Below are 12,220 nucleotides of genomic sequence, written 5' to 3' on the forward strand. Positions count from 1 at the left end.
TTTACTCTGGGACAAAGAATTTGATCCTGGGATCCCACAGATGGACATGCTCATTGTCCCACTTTAAATACCTGTGAAGCATCTGAACTAAATGCTTTGCGCTGTGGGCTAGGAAAGCTAATTGAAGACCATTGCCATTCAAGATGCAGGTGCAAATGATTGTCCTGGCCTGGTTTTGGCGCCAAACCGTGGCTTGAACAAGGTGTCTGGTTCTAGCTTTCCACAATCAAGCAAGGGTTTGGATGCGACTTGATAGGTAGGGCCCTGCCACGTTCAGATCAGTGCTGGATAGAAACCAGCTATAAAGCTGTTAACGCATTTTCAAGCACTAAATTTGTAGCAAGTCAACTCTTCATAGCTGGACTGCCACTGAGAACTACCTTGCGCAGGCGGCCGTCTAGATTGATTGCGCGCCAGGAGGGGCCCGCGAGGAAGAGGAGCCGCATAGCGGCCGCGCCCCTCCCCCCGGCAGAACTACACCCCCCACAATGCCCCGCGGCGCCTCCCGGATGCTGCGCATGCGCCCCGGGCCGGGCTCACCACTGACGGTGGCGGAGGAGCCGATGAAGTGGGTCGGTGTCCAGCGCTCGCAGCACGGAGGAGGCAGCAGCAGCAGCAGGAGGTGCTTCTTGCGAAGGGACGGACCGACCGACCGACCGACAGACGGGTGTGGATTGGGGCAGACGGACAGGCTGATGCGGGTTAAGGGACGGATGGGCAGACAGACATGCGTGTTGATGCGGGTTAGGGGCAGGCTGCCAGGGAAGAGACTGGTGACTCGGGGTGGGGGTTGTGGGAGAGGGATAGAAAAGCCCTATGCAGGGGGTGGGCGGGCAGGTGGTCCCCACAGGCTAGGTGCCCCCTGGGCAGGGGCCAGGTGCGTTGAGTCCAGGCTGAAAATCCACGGCAGCCACCAGCAGACAGACGGGTGCAAGGGCCCGAGTGCGAACAAGACCGACAGATGAGGTGGCTGGCTGGAGCCTGAGGTCTGCAGGCTGCCCCGTGGGTACCACTGACATAACCCCGCCAGCCCCCAGTAGCTGGCAGGATGGGACAGGGCATGAGCCACTCAGTGTGGGGAGCACCTGCCCCCCAGAGGTGCCCAGCAGCTGGCCCTTTCTTCTCCCTGCTGTGGGTGCCCACCTCCCATGGGGGCAGCCGCTGGCAGGGTCCACACGTGGCAGTGAAGTGAAGGGTGTCAGACCTGGTGACAGCAACCTCCAAGTGTGTGCAGCCGGCCGGGCTCCTTTGACTCCTGCAGCCTGGCCCGGAGCAGAGCAGCTTCCCACGTTGCTGCCCTGCTTTGCTTTCAGGCAGCCAAAGCTGTACTTGTGCTTCCCAGGCATTCCCTGGGCAGGGTTGTGCTGGTGGCTGACAGGGCTGGACCCGAGCTGGCTGGGCAAGCAGGTGGGTTCCTACCTGGCATGAAGGCCGAGTGTGCTTGCCCCATGGGGGTCACGAAGGAAAGACTTCTTCTTTGCACCCCCTGGCAGCTTCTACCTCGCCTGACGTAATGACTCAGGGGCTGCACCACCACTTCCTGACTCATTTTCTCTAAGGGTTCATGCTTGAGTTTCATAAGGGCATCTTCATTTTCTCTGCCCATGTTTCCTTGTACTTCTTTGCACTTCTCTTGCCCTCTGTCCCTCACCTGTCACTCCTCTAGCTTCCTGTGTTCATGGCTGGTTAGAAGCAGCTCATGACTTTCCCCTGATAGCCACCAATCCCAAATGCACAGGCTCTTGGGCTTTAATACTGTTAACCTCACGTTGCTGGCTTTGTCACCCTGTTCTGTTTCTTTTCAGATTTGCTCAGAGGAGAGCAAGTAAGACAGACTGTTTCTGTCTGCTGTGGGGGAGGGGGGAAAGCAGGGCTCGAAACATGGCAATAGCCTCCAGGCTTTGGGCATGAGTAGGTATGCCACCACCTTCTGAATTTCAGATCGTGGCAAAGCAAGAAGGAAAGCTGGAGACACATGCAACAGTTTCTCATGCAAGACAATATGAATACAGAGAAGGGGAGAACCAGCAGGGTGAATGAGGCCTAATCTCTGCAGGTAGTAGTTTTGGGGCCCTGCGCTATCAGAAATTGCTTACAGAGCCACCAACGTCAGATGCGGGGCGAAAAAGGGAAATGTTTTTCCTTTCGTATTTATATTCTCCTCCCATAATTCTTTAGGGGATGACCGAATTGCAGGAGTTGCTTTTTTGCTGTGGATTTCAACACCACCTTAGGTTTTTCTTTAGATGTTGTCATAGGTCCCCACGTTGTGAAATCATAGTCATCCTCAGGATACCTTGTTACATGCAGTGTCTTAAGAAGAGTAAAGCAGGAAGTGTCTCTTGAAGAAATCAAGCATCCTTTGCTTTTAAAAAAAGAAAACAAATGAGAACAGACCAAGCCACTTGCAAACAGCAGACATGACACTGTATGTTGGCTGAATCTTGGGATCACTAGGAGGACCTTCCAGCCCAGAAAAAAACAATGGGCCGCTGCTTGCTGGATAATCTGGATTCCAGGCAGTCTTCCGGTTGCCGCAGAGACCAGAGAGAACAGGTCTCTGGTACCAGAAAGAGGATTAACTTCTTATTTATTCTCTGTAATGTTCCCAAACAGACAAGAGGGCTTATTGACTAGTCCTGCTTCTGGGAATTTACAGTCTGAAGGCATACAGGGTAGAAGTATAACATGTAATTAGGATGGCCAGCATAGTGATAACCTTGCATTAGCAAAGCAGGGCCAAAGTTAATTTTGTTTGAAAAATGGTAGAATATATAAACTGTTGCCACCTTTCCCCATCCTAGTCAGGATTGGGTTTTGTGTCTCCTTAATGCAAGGTGACATCACTTGTGAAATGACTGCCTTTGGGAAGCAGGGGGAGATGATAAGAACATGGAGAAGGGGCACAGCTCTGTGCTGGTCCATAAGGGATGTTCTATAGACACTGTCCTTTCCTTTCCTTTCCATTAAAGAAGCCATGTTTTGGGAGGGTGATGATGAAGTACATAGTTAACAGTAGTAATAATGACACAGAGGCATTATTACGTATGTGTTTGTGATCAAACAACACTCATTTCAGGTCCTCTTGCCTCCAGATGCTGCTGCTGTTGGCAGGTGTGGGTGCTTTATACTTAACTTTTGGATATCCTGCAGCAAGACAGTACCTTACCAAACAGCAAAATTCAAATAGATGGTGTGATTTGGAGAATAGGCTTCTTCAAAGTATGAAAGCCAATGTTTGCAGTCCTGGCTAGGTTGGTAGCAACTGAAATTGCTGCATTCTGATGATGATGACTCTTCAATGGTTTGAGTGAAATGAGCTGCTGGTCTTGGTCCAGTTCTCTGTGGACTGATGTCTCTATTATAAAACCACTGTGGCAATTGCCTTGTGTCGGTTCACTCAGCAGAGGCCAGGGAGCAAGTTTCTGATGCTCTGGGTTGAAACCTGTTCTGGAAATAAATAGGTTTCCGTTTCCAAGGCTGCTAATCTGGCACTTCTCGCCAAATCACGGGAGGTTTAAAAAAGACATTCAGAAACATATTTGACTAAATTAAATGAGACCAGCATCTGCTGTGTCAGAGCTGAGAATTTTTATAAGAGATGTATATCTCAACCTTGGGCACCTGTAAGTCACCAATTTAGAATCAAGAATTGTTCAGTGTCTTAGGTAGATTGTGGAGAATGTGTATTCTCCTTGGAAATGATCAGAGCTGGTTTCTGTTAGACTGGGTTAGCTGATGAGGTGAATGGATACTTCTCAAACTGGGGCATGTGTACCACAGGGTGCATCTACATGAGATGCTAACTGTGCAGTAGCCTAATTCTACTGCACAGTAGTATGCAGGGCAAAAACCATGCTAATATGCTACTGCGCAGTAGTATTAGGCTACTGTACAGTTAGCATCACTAAAAAAGCCATTCACATGTGCTACTGCACACTTGATTTCTGCTTGGTTATACAAGTACTAAATTTAATGTACAGTAACTAGGGCACATCAGTGAATGTGTAGATGCCCCTCTGAGGGTGTGTTGTGAACTTCCAGAGAGTATAGGAGGAGAAGGACAGAGAAAGGGGAAATAGAAATGGAGGGAAAAGGAGATAAAGTAAACATGAAGAACACCTGTACTGTATGTGTCTGTCTCAGGATGCTGGTGAGGTTTCTGTGGTTGTAGTGAGCTACACAGGTGCACAGTTTTCTGTGGCTTATTGAGGTAGACAAAATAACAAACTTTAAAAGGGCCTGAAAAAAAAATTGAGAACCACTGAGATGGACAAATGATTTGATCAGCTATAACAAATCCTGCGTCTCTCAATACCCCTACAGAGATGTGGGACTCTTGATCCGAAAGCTCTGGCCTCAACAATATCAGCACCTGTTTCTATTTAAACACCCACTCTTCCTGCTGCCTTCTGTGGGAGCAGCTAAAAACTCTGCATTAGCTGGTCTTGCTAGTAGCTAGGGGGAACCACCTACTGAGGGATGATACTTGTTCCTTAATTTTGTTGCCAGCTGCACTGTTGCCATCGTCGAGGGGGGAAGAGGGGGATGTTGGTTCCACCACATGTCTGTGTTTCTGGGAAAGTGGCTCTTCTGCATCTGAGAGGGAACACAAAGGGTGCTGCTGGTAGCATGGGGCTCTGGCTATTTACAGCACACCATTAAATGTGCCCTTAGGAAAATGAAAGTTTGGCTTGTGAACAGAAGAGACCCCATCATGCCAGGCTGCTAGCTTGCCAGCTTGAGAGAGATCACACCAATTGTATCACCAGCAGAGCAGCTGTAATTGCTGGGCTAATCAGGTGAGTGTCTGTCTTTTGGAAATGGGTGGAGGGCAGGAGGAAAGCTCCCATAATGCAGCAGGATGATTGTACTAGGGAAGAAGAAAATCCTTTCTGATCTCCCCAAGCAGGAAATGAATTGCTCTTGTGCCATTCATCTCTTGTACCCTGGTAGTTATTAATGGTCCTAATACTTTCCAGCTGCTTTAAAAATATGCAAGTTAAGTTACTTGCATGTGTGATTCTTTTTTTCCCCCAGCATCTGGATCCAAAATGGTAGACTTTAGACAGCAACGTTTCCAACAGATCCTGCAAGGATGGTCTTAGGGGGTGGTAGCTTTTAAACTTTGTAGGTGTCAGGTCTGGCTTTAGAAAAGGAAAGGCCTGAAAGAAGGAATCTGAATCCCAGTCTCAAGTGGTGTGCTACTTAACCAAGGGGTACTTGGCAAGTTAGTGCTTTGTTCACTCTGTATCTGCTGATCCTAGTACTGCCTTTTGCTCCTGTTAGCCCAGAAGAGCCAGCACTGCTGTGAGCATGTGATGTGTCATCTAGTCTGTCTTTGAGTGTCCTCAGAAGAATTAAAGGTCCTTTAAACCTGTGTGAACCTATCACAGGTGCTAAGAAGGCACAGGTTTTGCTGAGACCACAGTTTGACCTGTAGAGCCTTTCCTGCTGGAAACTGTGGATGAATAGGAGAGGATACAACTTGACTCGAGTCTCGGGGCAAGAGGAGGAGAGAAATATGAGAATCTGAGTTTGCTAGATCTGGAAGCTATTCAGCAAAGATGAATGCTGGTTCTATAATGTCAGTGCTACAGAATGCTCCTCAGAGTAGAGCAGCCCCTTAGCCCCTACATCAACATCTCCCATTTGTGTAAGGAGGGTAATAACATTTATCTCTGAGTGGGTGCTTTTAGGTTTAATTATTTGTAGAGCATTTCAGTTTGCAAAGTTCTGCAGAAGTGCCGTGTGGTGCAGTGATACTTTATGGGTGGAAAGAAGCCTACTGACTATGAAGAAGCTGGATATACCACCACTGAGATAGGAGGTGTTCAGAGACTCCATAGCCAACAGTTAAGAAATGCAGTATTTTAGTTGGATTCTTTTCACTGATATTTAATGGAGGGGAAGGGGATATTGAAGCCTTCAGCCTGTGTCTCCAGAAGTATCATTGTCAGCCCGGTTGTGGGGTGCTGAGGAGTTTGTTTGCTTTTCATTGCTTTTGAGTGCTAGGCTCTGACTCATTCTTCCAGCTCTAGGTTGGAGTGGTAGGGGGGTATGCGTAGTTGCAGGAGATAGGGACACCTTTTGACTTGTTCTCTCTTTTTCCTTACTCTTTTAGTGCATGCCTGTGTACACACTTTCCCCCTCCTCCTCCCTTTCCCCAATTCACAATGTCAGGGATTTTAAACACTCTGAGTATTGAGTATTCTCTCTACCAATTAGTTTCCAACAAAATATTGTGAGTGAATCATGATCCTCTGCGCCTGCCAGCCCATTCACCTAGAGCTGTGCCAAGGCACCCCAATTCCAACCTGGCCCAGCTTCTGCCATCTTGCTCATGTCCCTTCTAAGCCACAACTGCCAAATCAGCAATGGCTTTTTGTGATGTCTGACCTGCTGCCTGGGAGGTAGTGGGATGGAGGAGGTTTAAACTCTTTTAACTTTTCTGCTAAATTGTGTGATCATCAGAGACAGGAAGCCAGATTGTTAGTCCATCATAATTGCTTCATTCTGGTCCTTCCACTCTGTTTGCAGACACTCAAAACATTGCTAAACTGGTTAGGTTGTAAAGCTTATGGAGGTGTTTCCTGAAATGAAACAAGGTTACAGCTATAATATCAGCTCTTTAATCTGGAAGGGCTGAGGGCTGACCAGCATGTTGCCTCTGCAGTAAGCATCTAATTGTAAGGCACAGGCCTTGCTTCCCTTTGCCTGGTTCCAGGCCACATATCCTTCCTGTTCTTTAGGCTCATGTTGAGTCCCATTTGATTGCTGACTTAATTATGGAGTTTTCCTCCCAACCATGTACACACAAAGCAAATATTGACTTGAGGAACAAATGGCATTTGCAGCTCCAAGTAGGTGGCAGCCTCACCTGAGGGTGGGGAGTACGGGAAAGGAAACATGTAGTGAGGATCATTGGATTCTCAACAGGAGCCTGCTTTGTGCATGCCATCTGGTGAATCATGATTGCAAACAGAGCAGAGAGTAATAGCAGCGAGGAATGCTGTAGATTAGGGGCCCACAACCGTTTACAAGCCAGAATAGCCTGGCTCCAGGCCTGTGTGGCTTTCCCTGAACCCAGGCTGGGGCCAGGCAATTGGGAGCTGCACCTGTCCTGTTGCTGCTGCTTCTCCAAATCCCCAGCAGCTGCAGTGTGAGCACAGCTTCTTGCTGGTGGGGAACAGTGCCAAGACCAGGTATCTGCAAACTGTCCATGCTGTTCCTGTCTCTCCCTGCCATCCCCTTGGGTTACAGTGGGACCACAACTGAAAGCTGCCCAGCTTCAGCAGAGCTGCCTGGTGATGAGAAGTTTCAGCCTTCCTACAGCTGGGTGAGAGGCGAGGAGGAGGTGGTGGCAGCAGGGATGCAGTTTGCAGGTGCTCAGCAGAGTCCCCACTGGCTGGAAGCTGAGCCCACACTAGCAGAGGAGTGGAGAGCTGGGAGAACCAGCAGCACTATGGGAACAGCTCCAAGCTGCCTGGCCCTGGTGTAGGCAGAGGTAAAGCTCCCTTGTCATTGATGTCCTGCTGAAACCACCCAGCCCATGCTGGACTGAAGCTGAGAAGGTAGGAATAAATGGCAGCAGCATGGGCACAACTGGAAGCTGCCTGGCCCTGGCACAGCTCCTTGCTGCCCAGTCTGGTATGAGCACAAGCAAAGCCCACCAGCTTTGTGGGCCAGATCTGTTGTCAGCCCCCGCTCTAGATGATGTCCTGCAGCATTTTCATCTTTCCACTCTGTGAAGGGGGCTGATGGCACAAAGGAAGCTGTGAGATGCACTCTGTGTAGGGTGCCAGTGAATATATAAATTAAGTAGAACAGAGCCCAAAATGCCACTTGTTCTCCCATACTAACTTCTTCCAGTGACACTAATTGTATATGTTAGATCTAACAGCAGGGGCAAAGGATTTTAGAAGTATAACTCTTCAGTATACTGTCCCTTTTTATGATTTCCATTGACTTATTCAGCTCTCTGGATCACTAGTTCCCAGCTGTCCCCCATTGGTCCAGGAGGCCATGGAAAGTGGTCTGCAGCTGGCCCATGGATTGTACAAGTCCCCATTCCTTTTTCAGTTAAATTTGATCGTGTGGGGATTGGATGAGAAATTTGTGCAGGTTGACAGTGGCTTATTGATCCCAGAAAGTTTGGAAGGTACTGACCTGAATGGGTACTCAAAGACGCATTGTGATGAGCTTTATTTTTGATGACTTGCTGAAGGAAAACTGTTTTGCTTTCTATGGGATCTGTTTGCTAGAAGAATACTGGTTTGCCACCCATTTGCAAGTGGATGCTTGTTATTATCCTCTTTTAAAATCGGCTGAGGAAGGACACTCCTGAGAAGGTGAATTTTCCTATGCTAACAATCCTGGGGAGGCCATGCAGAAAGGAGCTTTAAACTAGTCTGTTTTGTGTCCACCAGGGCAAGTAGGTGTCATGTCAGAGTTAAATGGAAATCACCTGGCCAACAGGGTAGAACAGGTGGAACAAACAAGGTAGGAGACTTATCTGGGTGTTTGCACAAAACCAGATATCTGAAACCCTACATGTTGCAGCTGAGAGAGAGAGCACAGAATATCGACAAGGCTCAGCTTTGCAAAGGAGAAATGAACTCACAACTCTTTCCTCACATCCGTTTTTTTCGAGGTTATTTTCTTTAAAGGAAATTACCACTTGTTTTTCAAAATGCCAGGCTGAATACAGTTAAGACTGAATGTTTGCACAGTTGGCAAAGCTGGTGTAGCTGGAGCACTACAAACAGCTGTAGTTGAGGTTGGCTACATTTCCCGTATCACTTTTTCTTTCAGTCACATGCAATACCAGTCCAGATTTTTACCTATGAAGTGGGAATTTTCTCTGCACACAGATTACTTTTTTTTATGTTCAAGGATGACCAGTCTGACTGACTTCAAATGACAGAGGGAAGGGAACAGAATTTCTTTATAATTAAATGTATATCTGTGCATTCAACAAGCTAGGAATTATTTTTTTCTTCAGTACTAGCAGCTCTCTCTCCATAATGTCTGGACATAGCAAGCTGCTTCTTGGCCTAGAAATTGTCCTCAAACGAGAGAAATGTCTTTGAGCGCTAAGCTGAAACCTGGGTTTGTGCTTGCACAATGCATTGACTATGATTTTTAGCCGTCTTTTAACTATGCTGCAGCAGTAGGGAGTGTGAGTTGCATGGCTAATCTAGCTGCAGTAGTGAAGGTGGGCATCAAACAAGATCCCTTGCTTTGGCTGTCTGTCTGGTGTATAAATGACTCATGGGCTCTACTGTACCGGCCAGTGTTACTTAGAGACTATGTGTGTGAAGAAAAGAAGTCTGAGAGGTTGATTGCCTGCAGCTCTCTCTGATTGCACCTTGATTATGGCTGTGTAGCACTAATGAAAATCAGATTTGCATGAGCAACTGAAGGAGGTGGTGTGAGGTCAGCATAACACAGATGTGTGGGGGCACAGATTTTAGATCCACAGTTCTCTGACTTGTGGATACTGGCTTCACAAGTGCATAGCATTTTCTCAGTGTTTAGGTATTTACAAGTAATTGCTGCACTTTAACCCTTGCTGGAATTTTCCAATAAGATCCTCCATCTTTTTCAGTGTCCCTGTAGTTACTGACTTACAACGGGTTCAAGAGGGCTATCATGATCTCATCCTCCTTCTCCTGAACATGAGAATCCTTGTACAGTTATCTTTAACTGGCTTATTTACTTCCTCTTCATCCGCTGCCACTGACTGCCTGTTCATATTCTGTCTTATTACTTGGTTTTGGGAACCTGTTTAAAAATTACTTCTTCTGAATCCAGAAATACTCCTGGAGGTTGTTTGAGGATGGGAAGACAAGCGACACGGCTCCTGTGCACACTTGAATCGCTGTCCCCAGATTTCTTAAAAAAGTTGAGAGCAGCTGTGGCCTAACCGCTGTCTGTTTAATGGAGTGGATCTGGACCATGGGCCATAGAGAACATGGAGTAGGAGTTCTCAGTCTTTTACCTCCATCAGGCACCACATTCCCTACTATGTCCTGGAAGTTCCTGTGATATTTTACTGGATATTTTTAACATCTAAAGTACTGTGATGCTGTGAAAAGATGTCTCTGCAAACAGTAATCATCCCCAGATAGCCATGTCAAGGAGTTAGAAGGCAGTTGTGACCTGTCCTTGGCACCTTTAGAATCATAGCACCATAGAAGATGTGGGTTAGGAAGGACCTCAGGAGATCAATCTAGTCCAACCCCTAATCAGGCCAGCATAGTAGATTGATAGACTGTAGAGTTGGAAGGGACCATGAAGGATCATCGTGTCTGACCCCCTGCCCCAGGCAGGAAAGAGCGCTGAGATAATACAACCCCAGCCAGGTGTCCATCTAGCCTCTTCTTGAAGACCTCCAAGTTAGGTGATAGCACCACCTCTCTTGGCAGCCTGTTCCAGATTCTGGCCACCCTTACGGCGAAAAATTTCTTCCTAATGTCTAACCTGAATCTACTCTCCGCTAGTTTGTACCCATTATTCCTAGTTACTCCTAAGGGTGCCCTGGTAAATGGCGTATCTCCAATTCTCTGTTGTCCTCCCTTGATAAACTTATAGGGAGCTACAAGATCACCCCTCAGCCATCCCTTGTAAAGGCTGAAGAGATCTATATCCCTCAATCTCCTCTCATAGGGTCTTGCATGGAGGCCACTAATCATACGAGTGGCTCTCTTCTGGTCCCGCTCCAGATTTTCTGCATCCCTCTTGAAGTGCAATGCCCAAAACTGGACACAGTACTCCAACTGCAGCCTGACCAATGCCGCATAGGGGGGAAGCATCATTCTCCCTCGATCTGTTGGTCATGCATCTGCTAATGCACGATAAGGTGCGATTGGCTTTGTTGATGGCTTCATTACGCTGCCAGCTCATGTTAGTCTTGGAGTCAGCTATGATTCCAAGATCCCTTTCAGCTGCTGAGGAGGTCATCCCCCAACCTGTAGGTGTGCTGGGGATTCTTCCTCCCTAGGTGGAGTACCTTGCATTTGTCTTTGTTAAATTGCATCCTGTTGCGTTCTGCCCATTGATCCAACCTGTCCAGAGCGCCCTGTATCTGCTCCCTGCCCTCCGGTGTGTTAACTTTGCCCCATAACTTGGTGTCATCTGCAAATTTGGAGAGGGTGCTCTCTCCACCCTCATCCAAATTGCTGATCAAGATATTAAATGGCACCGGTCCAAGGACTGAACCCTGCGGGACCCCACTGCCCACCTCCTTCCCGGTCAGAAACAACCCATCCACCACCATTCTCTGGGTGCAGTCCTTAAGCCAGTTTACCTCCCACCTGACCATGTAAGCATCCACTCCACAGCTTGCTAGCTTCCTTATGAGACTAGGATGCAAAACTGTATCGAAGGCCTTCTTAAAGTCCAGGTAGATGACATCTGTCTTGGCTCCTGCGTCTAGGCAGTGTGTGACCTGGTCGTAAAAGGCTATAAGGTTTGTCAGGCAGGATCTACCTGTGATGAACCCATGCTAGTTTCCCTTCAGCATCACTTCCCTGCTGGGCCTTGACAAATGCGCTCTTTAATGATTTTTTCCAGCATTTTCCTGAGGATAGAAGTAAGATTGACTAGCTTAAAGTTACCCGGCTCATCCCTCCTCCCCTTCTTAAAAACGGGCACCATGTTGGTCCTTTTCCAGTCCTCGGGGACCTGGCTGGAGCACCATGAGTGCTCAAACAGCCATGCCAATGGTTCAGCTATGACACTGGCCAATTCCTGCAGCACCTGTGGATGGAGGTCATCTGGGCCGGCTGACTTGTGCCCATCCAGCCCTTCCAAGTGCTCCTTAACTAAGTCAGCACTAGCCATTGGCAGTCTGGTGCCTCCCAAACATCTATGTTCAAGCTGGGCGAATTGTCTTGGCCAGTACTTAGGAATACTGAAGCGAAGAACTCATTGAAGAGCTCTGCCTTTTTTTCCCCTTTGTCTGTCACCAACTGCCCTGATTTGTCCTGCAGGGGCCCTATGCTACTCTACACCTTCCTTTTACCAGTACTTAGAAATGGTAAAGGTTCATCTAGTAGATCAAAAGTTGGGGGCATGGGGAAACCAAAATAAAGCATGGCAGGGTTTGTTTTTTTTGACTTAGCATAACTTGCTCTTAAATTTTTAGCTAATTCAACAGGAAGATTGCACAACTGAAAAACAACACACGCAAAGGGACATTTCAACAGCAATAGGC

At 47.7% G+C, this 12,220-nt stretch overlaps 1 protein-coding gene across 2 annotated transcripts in view; it reads left to right on the forward strand.

The window, feature by feature from the left end:
* The first annotated feature begins 556 nt into the window (after window positions 1–556).
* SGSM3 (small G protein signaling modulator 3) overlaps window positions 557–12,220 on the forward strand; it is a 45,177-nt gene continuing 33,513 nt past the window's right edge. The window contains exon 1 of one of the 2 annotated variants that reach the window (XM_019544981.1): window positions 557–701. The gene's annotated coding sequence lies outside the window, so the exon portion shown is untranslated. Of the gene's footprint in view, window positions 702–4,578; window positions 4,803–12,220 lie in introns of those variants that run through there. The other variant, XM_019544982.1, reaches the window with a different exon arrangement.

The sequence above is a fragment of the Crocodylus porosus genome, unplaced genomic scaffold, assembly GCF_001723895.1.
Source record: "Crocodylus porosus isolate Cpor-Errol unplaced genomic scaffold, CroPor_comp1, whole genome shotgun sequence".
Taxonomy (NCBI): Eukaryota; Metazoa; Chordata; order Crocodylia; family Crocodylidae; genus Crocodylus; species Crocodylus porosus.